General features: G+C 37.4%; 1 protein-coding gene and 1 pseudogene across 17 annotated transcripts in view; one reads left to right on the top strand and one right to left on the bottom strand.

The window, feature by feature from the left end:
- The window catches only part of KCNT2 (potassium sodium-activated channel subfamily T member 2), a 372,254-nt gene that overhangs the window by 7,416 nt on the left and 349,671 nt on the right, over window positions 1–15,167 (top strand). The window lies entirely within an intron of this gene.
- Window positions 10,858–11,494, bottom strand: LOC137212263 (large ribosomal subunit protein uL11m pseudogene; annotated as a pseudogene).

Here is a 15,167-nt window from a genome sequence, read left to right as displayed (position 1 = left end):
GTGGGCGGGAGTCCCCTTTCATACTGAGTGTACCGCCCAAGTAGAGTGGATAAAGTTAAGCTGAGCCAGAAACTTCTTTCTGGTAGTCATGGTGGTGGTATGTAAGGTTTTTAAAGCTGTAAGCAAATGACCAAACTTTATGAACAAATTATAAAGACTGAGCATAGATATTTTACCCTTGCAATTCAATAAAATATAGAACATTGTTAATCTGTCAAACGTTTAATATAATCCGTATTAAATATTTATACCTAATACACATTTATAATGATTATTGTACTTCGATTCTAATTAACGTAGAAATGAAGAAATTTGCCACATTTTAGTATATGTGCTGCGGAAGCGAGCACTAAATTTGCCACATTTTGCAATCATGAGCTTTACTTTGCCAGCCAAATCACATTATTAGTTTTCTTTCGCCTACAACAATCATTAATCTTGATAACTTTTCTAATATTCTGTATTATGTCACTGTTGTTTTGTTATACTCATGTGTTACAGAGCATAGGCTGTGGTTCCTTAGGTTCCTCCATCGCTCCAACCCAAATCTTTGTTCGTGTATGTTAGGCCTCATAATTTGTTACAGTGTCTGGGTATTGCATGACCCTGAGCCGCTGTGATATTTGATTGCATATCTCTCATGTGCAAGAGTGACCATGTACGTGCTTGCAGAAGATAAATAAAAACCCAGGTGTTGTGAAGGCAAGAAAGCACTGTAAGAATGGCATTGGGTCCTTCATATCTGATCATCTGGAAGCAGAAGAGTGAATTCAAAATATCTGACCTTGATTCCTCAATAGTCAGAACTAGATTCTCTTAAGGAGAATCTGAGATGTAGTATAATTTCAAGGGAAGGAAGAACCACTGCACATACTCAGAAGAGTAAATCATTTGTGTAAGCTGAGTGCTCCAGTGGTATTAGATTTACCTGTCCTCTTTGGCTGGGAAGTGGGGATGGGTTTGGAGTTGGGAAAGGGATTCGGTAGAGGCTGGAAAGTCCTAGTCACCTGAAAGGAGTAGGGGGGAAATACTCCTGCGGAAACTGAGAAGAGGATCCGCGGAAAAGGGTGACCGGGGGCAGTGAGATTTCTCTCCCCGATTTTGTCTTGGATTGATCATATTTATCTTTGTCTTTTTTTGACAAATAGAAGCAGTGAAGGGAAGTAGAAACAGAAACCCAGGCTGCCAAGCTTGGCTGGTCTGTAGGGCACTGTTGCCTGACAGCAAGTCTCAACTCTTGGACCCCTTTCCTGTTCAGACTCGTAACCGGGCCTCTCTTTGGACTGTGCTTTAGTCTTCTCAGCACTGCTGCCATTACGCCACGGCTTTAAAGAGTGAGAATCATTTCCCTCTGTGTGCGCCTTTCTTAAACTCAGAGTTGTATTATTTCTACTTTTCACACTATGTATGTGCAAGAAATGGACTTTGCACACAAAGCCAAAAACCAGTGAATCTAAGGACTAAAGGACAGCTTGTTCTTGGCTGTCTTGCAGTGGACCTTGCACAGAAACAGAATGATGAATTATTACGGGGGCACACTTAGCCCATCTTGTAAATCACTGTGTGAATAGGGATAAAAGTGGGTTAACACATTTCAACCTCATTTAACTCCCTGTGGGAAGACTTGCAGATTGTCCACATTTTGCAAACAACCAGTTATTAACAAGAGGGACCAGATGTGTGGTTTAATAATGGACAGCCTGCTGTGTCAGGTCTGTCAAAAATTGAAATACCACTCCATCCGCTAGGAATTGGATCTGGTGATTAGTAAGCTGCACAAGTTCCAGTCAGGAGTGATGGCAATGACTTTAGTCACGACCACACCATGGGATGATGACACTGGCAAATTGTAGATGGAAGCTTTTGTATGATGTTTCTATTTCTTGCCTATCTCTCCACAAGAGTTCCTGTGCTCTTCCACCTCTTTACTGAAAATACAGAAGATGAAGTGAAAATAGGTGATGATATTGAAGAAGGTATAGAACGCCACACATTGTTCTATGCATGTCCCATGTATTATTTCACTGAATCTTCACACCAGCTCTGAGGAATCTGGTATCCTCCCCTTCTTACAGGATGAATGTCCTGAGGTACAGAAATTCATGACTTGTTCCAAATTACATAATCCTGAGAGCTAGAACCATAATCTAATTATTATGCCTACCCCCTATGTTTACAACTAAACAGATGTGATTTAATGCTGTGAAATAACAGAAGGAACAAAACACAAAGAAATGTGAATGCTTTGGAAGGGTAAAAGAATCACATAGCATCTGCATCCCTTTAAGCTAGCATCACAATGAGTAACTCGAGAAAAGTTATGGAATTTTTGAAGTTGGTAATATTTTCTGGGAGAAAATAATTTTTCCTCTCTCCATATAGAGCATTGTTCTTTTGACAGTCTAAATAAAGTGGATTGAAATAGGAAATTAGTGAAACAAACAAAGCAGAGATTTTGTTTATTTAAATATTTATTTATTTATAGTAGAAATAGGCTAAAGGTAATCGATATCCCAGGAGTCACAACAATTCACAACAATTACCTTTCTTTTGATATGGCTAGGTTTTTTTTTTTTATGTTTCTCAGTAGAACTTTGGGATTTTCTACTTATACTTCTACTCCTTAAGGTATTTGTACCCACCTGAAATTCATTTTTCTCAGTAATTGTGCTGGTGATCATGAAAATCCTCTTGCAGAGATGTTATGACATCTAAATGTGGTAATGTCAAATTACTTGATGGAGGCCTTAACATTTAGGTGTACCTATTAGTATGTTTCACCTGTTCCAAAAAAGATTTGCAGTGGTTCACATAACTATGTGCAATAGCATAAATAGAAAAAAAACAGCTGAAGAAAAATATAATAAGGGGGTGAAAATGAATCAGGTGTAGAGTTGGTACACGATATGAATTCCATGAGTTCCTATGTAGTTACCAGAGATGGACCACAGAGTTAGAGCAAAGACATGATTGGTCACATAAGATGAGAAATAAACCAGCAGTTCAGGAGAAATACAGCTTTTCTTGGTGTTCAAATTGAAAGGACATTGGTCCCGTGGATCTTGGTTAGTGTACAATATCCTCACCCACTTTCCTGTCATAAAAGAAGAGCAAATTTCATAAGACTTTTGTGACATCTCACTGTCAGGTGCTGATATAACTAGAAAGAATTATTCACTTAAAGTAGATCTACAGGACACACATACATGTATTTCAGATACATATTTTAGGACAAAAAAAAAAAACTCCTGAGGTTACTGAGTCTGTCATGTAATCTTCCTTAAAAACGTTTTTTATATAGATGGTTTTGATTAATAATTAAGAATGCAAAGAGTTTAGGGTTATATTCTTCGTTGTGAACCGGAAGTATAAATGTACTCAGTAGTAGGTAGGATGACTCACTTCATGGAGAATCTACGAAGATTCTAACCAAAACACAAGACTGAATTGTAGTTATTCTCACCTCCTCACAAAGGTTAGATTAATTCATTTATTTTCCCACAAATACCTAAAGTACATATCATACAATTTAACATTATATAAAGACTTTGTAAATATCCTGAATTTAGTTATTTATATAGCCCTATATATCTTCATATACATAGAAATATATATTAAGCACATAGTTTTTATAGCAGACTTCTGGTTGCTAATTAATTGATACAAATAACCTCAAACTAGAATATTTTTTCAGTTTATCCACCATCACCAATATCATTATAATCCTCCAGAATTCTGCATTTCAAAACTCACCATAGTTTTGTATTATTTTTCAGCTTGCTTTTTAAATTAGTGCTTTTTTTTTTTTTTTAGTTAGTTCTTGATCTCCATCTATTCTTTATCGGTAACATTTCATTCCTTCTTATTTAAATTAATATAGCTCTTGCTAGCATGCTTCATTGTTCTAAGCCTGTTCTTTGCACCCCACCTCCAATAATCTCCATGGCCAGCTCAAGTCTCATTCAACTTAAGCATTTTCATCAGAATCTTCTTAACATAATTTTAACATAATATTCATGTCACTGATGCTTATTATGTAAAATTTAAAATGCTCAGCCCAGTATTCAATGTTCTTCATTAACTGACTCCTCCATTAATTTTTTTTTCCTGGAAACACATTTTCAATGTCTTCAAACTGCAGGCCCAGTTTTTTCTTTTAAATAAATCAATTTATTTAAACTAAAACAAACAATTCACCCATTTCTCCTACTCCCTCTCCCACCCTCTGCAACCACCAATCTATTCTTTGTATCTATGAGCTTTTTCTTTTTTAAAAAACTTATTATTTTTTTAGATTCCACATGAAAGAGAGATCATATTTTATTTGTCTTTCTCTGTCTGACTTATTTCATTTAGCAGAATGCCCTCAAGGTCCATCTGACACCATTTTGGTGTCAGATACAAAATGATCACCAAAGCCTATGTCAAGGACCTTACCGCCTATGTTTTCTTCTAGGAGTTTTATAGTTTTAGGTCTTATGTTTAAGTCTTTAATCCACTTTGAGTTAACTTTTTGCATGGTGTAATATCGTTGTCCATTTTCATTCTTTTCAGTGTGGCTCCCCAATTTTCCCAACACCATTTGTAACAAATGGCAAGATTTCATTTTTTTTTTTAGCTGAAATATATATGTATATATACACACACACACATATATATTTGTTGCACTTTCTTTATTCATTCATCCATCAGGGGACTCCTAGGTTGTTTCTATATCTTGGCTATTATAAATAATATTGCTATGAACATGGGGTTGCATATATCCTTTGAGTTAGTGTTTTCTTGTTTTCAGATAAATACCCACAAGTGGAAGTGCTGGATCATATCATAGTTCTATTTTTAATTTTTTGAAGAATTTTATAGTGTTTTCCATGGGACTGCACCAATTTACATTCCCATCAGCAGTGCACGAGGGTTCCCTTTTCTTCAAAACCTCTCCAACAGTTGTTATTTGTTATTTTGATAATAGCCATTCTGACAGGTGTGAAGTGATATCTCACTGTGGTTTGATTTTTTTTTTTGAATTTTATTTTATTTTATTTTTTATACAGCAGGTCCTTATTAGTTATCTATTTTATACATATTAGTATATACATGTCAATCCCATCTCCCAATTCATCCCACCACCACCACCACCACCCCACTCACTGTGGTTTTGTTTAACTTTTTCCTAATGATTAATGATGCTAAGCATTTTTCCTTGGCCTTTTGGCCGTCTGTATGTCTTTTTGAAAAAAATGTCTATTCAGGGCTTCCCTGGTGGCGCAGTGGTTGAGAGTCCGCCTGCCGTTGCAGGGGACATGGATTTGTGCCCTGGTCCGGGAAGATCCCACATGCTGCGGAGCGGCTGGGCCCATGAGCCATGGCCGCTGAGCCTGCGCATCCGGAGCCTGTGCTCTACAACGGGAGAGGCCACAACAGTGAGAGGCCCGCATACCGCAAAAAAAAAAAAAAAAGTCTATTCAGATTTTCTGCCCATTTTTAAAATCAGATTGCTTGCTTTTTTGCTATTGAGTTGTATGAATTCTTTATATATTTTGGATATCAGCCCCTTATCAGATTTATCAGTTGCAAATATTTTCTCCTATTTGGTAGGCAGCCTTTTTGTTGATGGTTTCCTTTCCTGTGTAGCTTTTTAGTTTGAAGTAGTCCCACTTGTTTAGTTTTGCTTTTGTTGCTTTTGCTTTTGGTGTCAGATTCAAAATGATCACCAAGGCCTATGTCAAGACCTTACTGCCTATGGTTTCTTCTAGGAGTTTCAGGTCTTATGTTTAAGTCTTTAATCCACTTTGAGTTAATTATTTGCGTGGTGTAATATCGTTGTCCAGTTTCATTCTTTTCAACGTGGCTGCCTAATTTTCCCAACACCATTTATTGAAGAGACTGTCCTTGCCCTAATTGTATATTCTTGCCTCCTTTGTTGTAAACTAATCGAACATATATGCATGGATTTATTTTTGGGTTCCCTATTCTGTTCCATCGATCTAGTGTCTGTTTTTATACTAATACCTTACTGCTTTGATTACTATAGCTTTGTAATATAGTTTGGCATCAGAGAGCATGTTGCCTCCAGCTTTGTTCTTATTTCTCAAGATTGCTTTGCCTATTTGGGGTCTTTTATGATTCCATATACATTTTAGGGTTGTTTGTTCTATTTCTGTGAAAAAAAACCATTGGAATCTTGATAGGGATTGCATTGAATCTCTAGATTACCTTGGGTAGTATGGACATTTTAACAATATTAATTCTTCCAGTCTATGAGCACATAATATCTTCATTAATTTTTCCTAAACTGCTTTTTGAAATTTAGTCATTGTAGTTACTCACAGAAATCACTCCCCTCCTCCCATGCTGATATCCACTTCATTGCCTTTGCTGGTATCACACCACGTTCTGAGGCTTCCTGGCATCTCTTCCTGTTCATGTCATCCCCCTGCTTCATGATTGGACCCAAAATCAAACACAGAGCCAGAGTTACTAATGAAATCTTTGAAATCACTCAGGCTATTCAATATATTTTACATATCATGATGTTGTTTTATAATTACTGACATGTTATTTCAGGTATAACATATAACTTTCTAGGGAAAAAGTCATGTCTTCAATTCATTTTGGATCTTCCTATATTATTTAACACACGTGGTTTACACAAAGGTTCCAAGAATTTTAATTCTGTAATATAAGGAAGATATTTTTAAAAGAAAAAAAAGTCACAGCTATGAATATATATGTGCACCACATACATACATATATACATTATTATAATAAAAGTACAAGATCATTTGAATTTGAGATGTTTTTCTCCATGGAAACAAAATAGTTTTTTAAAGCTCCTTCTAAACCCAGGTATGTAGTTTAAATCATTTGACTTGAAAATGCCGTTCCCACTTCTAGTTTAATATTCACAAGAAGCTTTCCTTTTGAAATGGCAAAGCAGAATGTGCTTCAGTCCATAATTCATACAGTGACAGTTCAAATGACTGTTAAAGTGAATTCTGAATTTTACATATAGGGCTGCTCAGTGAAAGCCATCAGTCTGCTTGACAGCCAGCAGTGCCTTTGTCCAAGAGACTTGTGGAGGTGTTGAAAAGATCAGATAGGTAGTGGTGGTAGTAATACTTATATAATTGGGATGAACAGAAGGAATTCTTTTGGTCTTAAATACTGTAAAAAACAGGGTTTTTTTTTTTATTGAGGAACGGTGCTTATAATAGTTGAGTATGTTAAATTTTGCAGTGTTAGTGTGAATAGAATGATTTTCTAGAGGAATAAAAACTATGTGAAATATATCAGTGACAGTTATCTAAACATGTTCCAAGTCTTTGAATAGAAGGAGGCGCATTCTTCCAAAACGTGTATATTCCAATTATTATTCTATTTACCGAGTCAGATCTTTACCTGCTGTTTTTGTCCAATGGAATGAACACTTTTGATTTCACTTCATTCTCCTCTTCAGTATCAGAAAGAAGCTTATAATACATCTCTTTACCACATGGCAGGTAGGAGAGAAACATACTCTAGTCACTTACAGAAATATATAATTAAATGTGTTTTTAGAAAAAAGACTAGTTAAAATGTTCATTATAAAGTTGCTCTGACTTGCTTATTCTGTAACTTCTACTACATATTCCAAGAAATATCTCCTTTTAGTAAACCCGTATAATAAAGTGAGGGGAAGTTCCTCTGTGCATCTCAAATTGTGTTCACATTAAACTTATGCCTGCTACCATATGAGTTAGGATGATGTATATGAGGTACTTGAATGATACAATCCCACGCTCATACCATCCTTGAGCTTATATTGTGTGGGAGATATAAGACATGCAAAATAACTCCCATAAAGTAGAACATGGTACAAGGGACAGTATTATGGGAGTATTAGAAAGAGCTTCTTGGAGAGTTTTAGAAAGTAAATTTTATATATTAGGATTCATGTATTAGACATAAAGTAGTAATGGCTAGCCCAAAGGTATGGTGGGTCTTCCATGGGGCATGTTCTAGGAAAAGATGCAGTAAGTAGACTAGATGGGACATAGTATAAGATACTTGTGGATCAATAATGGATATCAGTAGTTTGGGGGAAGACTGTAGGAGAACTTATATTGCCAAGTTGAAGAGTGTGATTTTTTTTTTTTTTTCTGTAGACTGTGGGGAATTGTTGAAAGGTTTTGAATAAGGAAGTTGTGTGATTAAAATTGTAGCTTTAGAAACTACTGGAAGAGTAGGAAATTCATTAAGCTAGTTTAATGGGATAAAAGAGGTAGAGCAGTGATAGTGAAAATGGCCAAAAAAAAAAAAATTCAATAAAATACTTTGGAAGTGTCATTAACAAATGTGAAAATGGATTGGGTGAAGAATATCAACATTGTGAAATGAGAGGAAATATGAAAAGAGGATCAATTTGGGTTAGTGTTTGTCATGTTTGTGCAATGCAACTTGATATTATTCACTGGGGTTATAAATTCTAGGTAGCAAAATCTCTAGTATCTAATTATGTCTTGCAGAACATCCAAGGAAGGTACTCTTTAACATATTCATTTTCATTATTGATAAAATTGAATTCAATTCAACAAGGGATAGTTAAGGCCTGACCGTGAATTGTGGTCTGTGCTAAGCCTCTGAAAACAAAGAATAAGGTGTTCCCACCTTCATATATCTTAGAAAGGAGAGAAGGACAAATAAACAAGCAATTATTATATATCATACTACATAAAAATAAGTATGAGCAAATTGTGGAGCTAGCACAGGGGAAAAAGAATTATGTGACAATATTATGTGCATTAATACATAACAGCTATTATATTGTATTTAATCCTTTTAAAATTTATTGGTTTTGTATTCTTCACAACATGTATGGAAAGGTAAACCAATCTCATGTTGCATTTTATAGGCAGAAACTCAACTAAAGATAATTTTTTTTTATTTTTTTCTTCTATTTTTTTATTGAAGTATATTTCATTTACTATATCATGTTAATTTCATGTGTACAGCATAGCAATTCAGTTATACATATGTATATATCTATTCTTCTTCAGATTCTCTTCCATTATAGGTTATTACAAGATATTAAGTAGAGTTCCCTGTGCTATAGTAGGTCCTTGTTGGTTACATATTTTATATATAGTAGTGTGTATATGTTAATCCCAACCTCTTAATTTACCCCTCCCCCACCCCACTCTCCCCTTTGGTAACCATAGGTTTGTTTTCTATGTCTGTGAGTCTGTTTCTTCAACTAAAGAGAATTTAAATGCCTGACACAATAGCAGAAAGTCTCTATTCTCTCTGTGGCAAATCCTAAAAATCCCAGCTAAGATACACTCAATAAAACAAGATGTCTGGAACTACTATAGTTTCAGGGTTGACTTTAGACTCCAGGATATATCTGTTTTCTCCATGGCTTCCATTGACATGTGTTACTCTTATCTCTGTGTCCTGGAGCTTGTCCCCTTGGTCCCTGAATGGCTCCTCTGGTTCCAGTGACAAAGTCAAGAGGTAGAGAAAAGAATTGTCCTTGTATTAAGCCCTTCTTTAAAGTGAGAAAAGCGTTGCCAGAGGCATCCTGACAGATATGCTCTCATGTGCTGTTGGCTGGAGTTGCTTTGTGCTGTGCCCAAACCAAACCATGGCCAGAGCAATGAGACCTCGGGGGCTGGAGGTGGACCCAGCCTCCTCTGAAGAACTTTGCCACTTCAAGGTGTGCAAAAATCAGGTTTGTTTATGGGGAAAAAAAAAATCTATGTGTGTGTTGGTGGGTGGGTGAGGAGGGATGGAGGTTAGGCAAGTGATATGGCTATTGGGGTAGGGAACCCATAATTCCAATTCTAAGTGTAATTCTAACTCTAATTCTTTTTTTTTTTTTTTTTTTGCGGTACGCGGGCCTCTCACTGTTGTGGCCTCTCCCGTTGCGGAGCACAGGCTCCAGACACGCAGGCTCAGCAGCCATGGCTCACAGGCCCAGCCGCTCTGCGGCATGTGGGACCTTCCCGGACCGGGGCACGAACCCGTGTCCCCTGCATCGTCAGGCAGACTCTCAACCACTGCGCCACCAGGGAAGCCCTAAGTGTAATTCTTTAACTGTTTGATTGTTTGCCTTCATTTCTGAGCAGTTCTCAGAGGAAATCGTAATCTCAGCAGGTATCCTAAGTCTTCTCTTAATAAACAGAAAGGTCCAATATGGGAAGGTTCTTAAATTCCCTTATGAAAATTATAACGTTATAAGCACTTCCCTGGCGGTCCAGGGTTAAGACTCTGCACTTCCACTACAGGGGGTACGGGTTCGATCCCTGGTCCCGAATTAAGATACTGCACGCTGCGCAGTGCGGCCAAAAGAACAAAACAAAACAAACAAAACAATTATAATGTTATAAACACTGCACTAACTTGTAACTGGACCCTTTGGAAAATTCCGAGCCACTGTAAATCATCCCTATGTTATGGTAGTTAACAGGTCTTGAGAGTGCAAAGCTTCTTTTCACAGAATCAACATTTAATCATATAGGTGTTGAGGAAGTTTTGGTATTTTTGGTGCTGATAGTAGATAATAAGGAAGGGCATACAGATATATGGATAGATAGATCTATATCTATATCTATAATATAGATAAATGAGGTGTAGCTGAGGTGAATGCTTCCTTACTGCCAGGTGTTATTACTCAAAATATCAATTTAGAAGCAGGAAGTTTGTTTTATCTAAAATTTTAATGTAGACCAGCCACACCAACCCCCCTCACTGAAAAGTCATTCTTTACCTGAAAAAGCACATCCTACATTATCTGGAAGAGCAGTGGAGAGACTGAAGGTCCTGCCAGGTTATGGGGAAACAGGTGGGCTGAACTCTGCCAGGGAGAGGTCAGGTTGATGTGACCTCCCTTCCTCCCCACTGGCCCCGCCTTCCCAACTGGCCCCCTTCAAAATCCTGGAGGGTGGGGGACAGGGGTCACTTCTTGACAGCTTCTGCCTGGGCTGCCAAATCTGCCTCTTTCTGAGCAGCCAGGAACAGGGCTCGCTCCTTCTGGAAAGCTGCCAGCTCTTCAGAACGGAGGTCCTTCACCACATAAATGCCCAGGGAACCGGCAGATCCAATGACGGAGTGGACAACAGAGGATGGGGCACGTCCTGCAGGGCAAAGGTGTTATCCTGAGCTTTGACACCGGCGATCTCCTACACGTGCTTCAGTGGCACCAGGCCTGCCACTTCTTTCTCTGTGTGTGGGGCCCCCTTCTCAATCCCAGAAGCTGCCTTCAGGAAGTAGGAAACAGTGGGTTGGCCAGTTTTGATTTCAAATGCCCTGTCAGGCTTCACAAAAATCTTGGTAGGCAGAGAAACGCCTTCTTTGATGTCCTTGGTCTTCTCGTTGAACTCCTTACAGAACTGGTTGACAGAAATGCCTTGCTGACCCAGGACGGGGCCTGGCGGGGGCCCGGGCCGATGGTCCGGATCATGCCGCTGACCTCGGGCTTCCTGAGGGCCTGAGTGGCCTGGCTTAGCCTTGACATGATGAGGAGTTCCCGGCCTTAGTTCATTTCAGGTCTACAGCAAGGAGATGGGGGGAGGAGGGGGACAGGGACATCTTCTAAAACCTGGCCTGCATCCCAGTGACTACAGCACTTTATCTCTTTCTTGTAACAAGTCATCTGACAATTATAATATGTTCTGCTCATTAATAAATCTGGGGTCTGGCAGTAGCAGGCATCTCTTGATCACGTATGACAGGTGTGGAATTTTTATATAGTTCCTTTTATAATTTTGCTGATCTGGCATATTTAAGATGAATTATGAGAAGGAGGGACCATAACTGATCAGGTAATGCTTGAAAAGTAGTAGTGCACTTAGCCTTATTCCTTTTAATATCTTCTTTAACATTTTGGTGATTTCCCAAAGTCTAGCGGGCCATGCTGTTTTTAAAACAACAGTGGCTACAAAAATGTTTTCTCTGGTATAGGAATGAGGAAAGCCAGAGGAAAGCCATTTCTTTTATTTAAAAAATGTCTTTTAGAAGGTTTGTAGGAGCACATCCTAGGTAATGCTTAGTAAAAATTGATTTAACTATTTATATGCCTAAAGCCTTCTTTTAATGAAATGACATGAATATGATACGCTATCGATTCAATAACTGACACAATGAATAAAAGGGAAAGTTAGATATTTTCAAAACACCCATAGAGATCCAAGAATATCAGGGATATGCAGTGATAGCGAAATATAATGTGTCAATGAATATAATAAATGTCACAAACATACCTATTCATACTTTTATAAGGGAGGGGCAACTTCTTAGATTGAGAAGATGTGGCTGTTTTCAGAGAGGTTGTCTTTGGATTGTGTAGACACCCCAGTGATAGCTAGTTTTAGTTTTAGAACAGAAAAATGAGGCAAACTATTATGTTTAAACTTATTAGAAAACTCAGTTGATAATAGATCATTCAAATAATTTTATTCTTTTATTTAAAAAATCAAACTTTGGTCTTTAGTCCCAGTAATTTCTGGACTACAAATACTATGCTAAATAGTATTTTTTATAACATTTTTTAATATAGTTGGTACATTTTAATGTGTAAAATTGTTCAAAGAATACATAAAATGACTATTTGCATATCTATGTATACATATTGTTTATTTTATTTGTAGTGACTTTAATGGATGTTGTTTACATGAATGGAGTTTTACCCCAGAAGATAGGTTTTTTTTTGTTTTTTTAATTTATTTTTTATACAGCAGGTTCTAATTAGTTATCCCTTTTATACGTATTAGTGTATATATGTCTATCCCAACCTCCCAATTCATCACACCACCACCCCTACCCCGCCACTTTCCCCCCTTGGTGTCCATACATTAGTTCTCTACATCTGTGTCTCTATTTCTGTCCTGCAAAGCGGTTCATCTATACCATTTTTCCAGGTTCCACATAGATGCGTTAATATATGATATTTGTTTTTCTCTTTCTGACTTACTTCACTCTGTATGACAGTCTCTAGATCCATCACATCTCTACAGTGACCCAATTTCGTTCCTTTTTATGGCTGAGTAATATTCCATTGTATATATGTACCACTTCTTTATCCATTCATCTGTTGATGGGCATTTAGGTTGCTTCCATGAACTGGCTGTTGTAAACAGTGCTGCAATGAACTTTGGGGTGCATGTGCCTTTATGAATTACGGTTTTCTCTGGGTATATGCCCAGTAGTGCGATTGCTGGGTCATATGGTAATTCTAGTTTTAGTTTTTTAAGGAACCTCCATATTGTTCTGCATAGTGGCTGTATCAGTTTACATTTACACCAACAGTGCAAGGAGGTTCCCTTTTCTCCACACCCTCTCCAGCATTTGTTGTTTGTAGATTTTCTGATGATGCCCATTCTAACTGGTGTAAGGTGATACCTCATTGTAGTTTTGATTTGCATTTCTTTAATAATTAATGATGCTGAGCGGCTTTTCATGTGCTTCTTGGCCATCTGTATATCTTCTTTGGAGAAATGTCTATTTAGGTCTTTGGACCATTTTTGGATTGGGTTGTTTGTTTTCTTGATATTGAGCTGCATGAGCTGTTTATGTATTTTGGAGATTAATTCTTTGTCCACTGATTCGTTTGCAAATATTTTCTCCCATTCTGAGGGTTGTCTTTTCGTCTTGTTTGTAGTTTCCTTTGCTTTGCAAAAGCTCTTAAGTTTCATTAGGTCCCATTTGTTTATTTTTGTTTTAATTTCCATCACTCTGGGAGGTGGATCAAAAAAGATCTTGCTGTGATTTATGTCAAAGAGTGTTCTTCCTATGTTTTCCTCTAAGAGTTTTATAGTGTTCAGTCTTACATTCAGGTCTCTAACCCATTTTGAGTTTATTTTTGTGTATGGTGTTAGGGAGTGTTCTAATTTCAATCTTTTTTTTTTTTTTAACATCTTTATTGGAGTATAATTGCTTTACAATGGCGTGTCAGTTTCTGCTTTATAACAAAGTGAATCGGTTATACATATACATATGTCCCCATATCTCTTCCCTCTTGCATCTCCCTCCCTCCCACCCTCCCTATCCCACACCTCTAGGTGGTCACAGAGCACCGAGCTGATCTCCCTGGGCAGGGTGTATGCCCAGTAGTGGGATTGCTGGGTCGTATGGTAGTTCTATTTTTAGTTTTTTAAGGAACTTCCATACTGTTCTCCATAGTGGCTGTATCAATTTACATTCCAACCAGCAGTGCAAGAGGGTTCCCTTTTCTCCACACCCTCTCCAGCATTTATTGTTTCTAGATTTTTTGATGATGGCCGTTCTGACCGGTGTGAGGTGATATCTCATTGTAGTTTTGATTTGCATTTCTCTAATGATTAGTGATGTTGAGCATTCTTTCACTTGGTTGTTGGCAGTCTGTATATCTTCTTTGGAGAAATGTCTATTTAGATCTTCTGCCCATTTTTGGATTCGGTTGTTTGTTTTTTTGATATTGAGCTGAATGAGCTGCTTGTAAATTTTGGAGATTAATCCTTTGTCAGTTGCTTCATTTGCAAATATTTTCTCACATTCTGAGGGTTGTCTTTTAGTCTTGTTTATGGTTTCCTTTGCTGTGCAAAAGCTTTGAAGTTTCATTAGGTCCCATTTGTTTATTTTTGTTTTATTTCCATTTCTCTAGGAGGTGGGTCAAAAAGGATCTTGCTGTGATTTATGTCATAAAGTGTTCTGCGTATGTTGTCCTCTAAGAGTTTGATAGTTTCTGGCCTTACATTTAGGTCTTTAACTCATTTTGAGTTTATTTTTGTGTATGGTGTTCTAATTTCATTCTTTTACATGTAGCTGTCCAGTTTTCCCAGCACCACTTATTGAATAGAGTGTCTTGTCTCCATTGTATATACTTGCCTCCTTTGTCATAGATTAGTTGACCATAGGTGCATGGGTTTATCTCTGGGCTTTCTATCCTGTTTCATTTATCTATATTTCTCTTTTTGTGCCAGTACCATATTGTCTTGATTACTGTAGCTTTATAGTATACTCTGAAGTCAGGGAGTCTGATTCATCCAGCTCTGTTTTTTTCCTTAAAACTGCTTCGGCTATCCAGGGTCTTTTGTGTCTCCATACAAATTTTAAGATTTTTTTGTTCTGGTTCTGTAAAAAATGCCACTGTTAATTTGATAGGGAGTGCATTGAATCTGTAGATTGCTTTGGGTACTATAGTCATTTTCACA

The sequence above is a fragment of the Pseudorca crassidens genome, chromosome 2 (assembly GCF_039906515.1).
Source record: "Pseudorca crassidens isolate mPseCra1 chromosome 2, mPseCra1.hap1, whole genome shotgun sequence".
NCBI lineage: Eukaryota > Metazoa > Chordata > Mammalia > Artiodactyla > Delphinidae > Pseudorca > Pseudorca crassidens.
The sequence above is the reverse complement of the archived record's forward strand: the minus strand, read 5'-3'. Positions and strand labels throughout refer to the sequence as shown.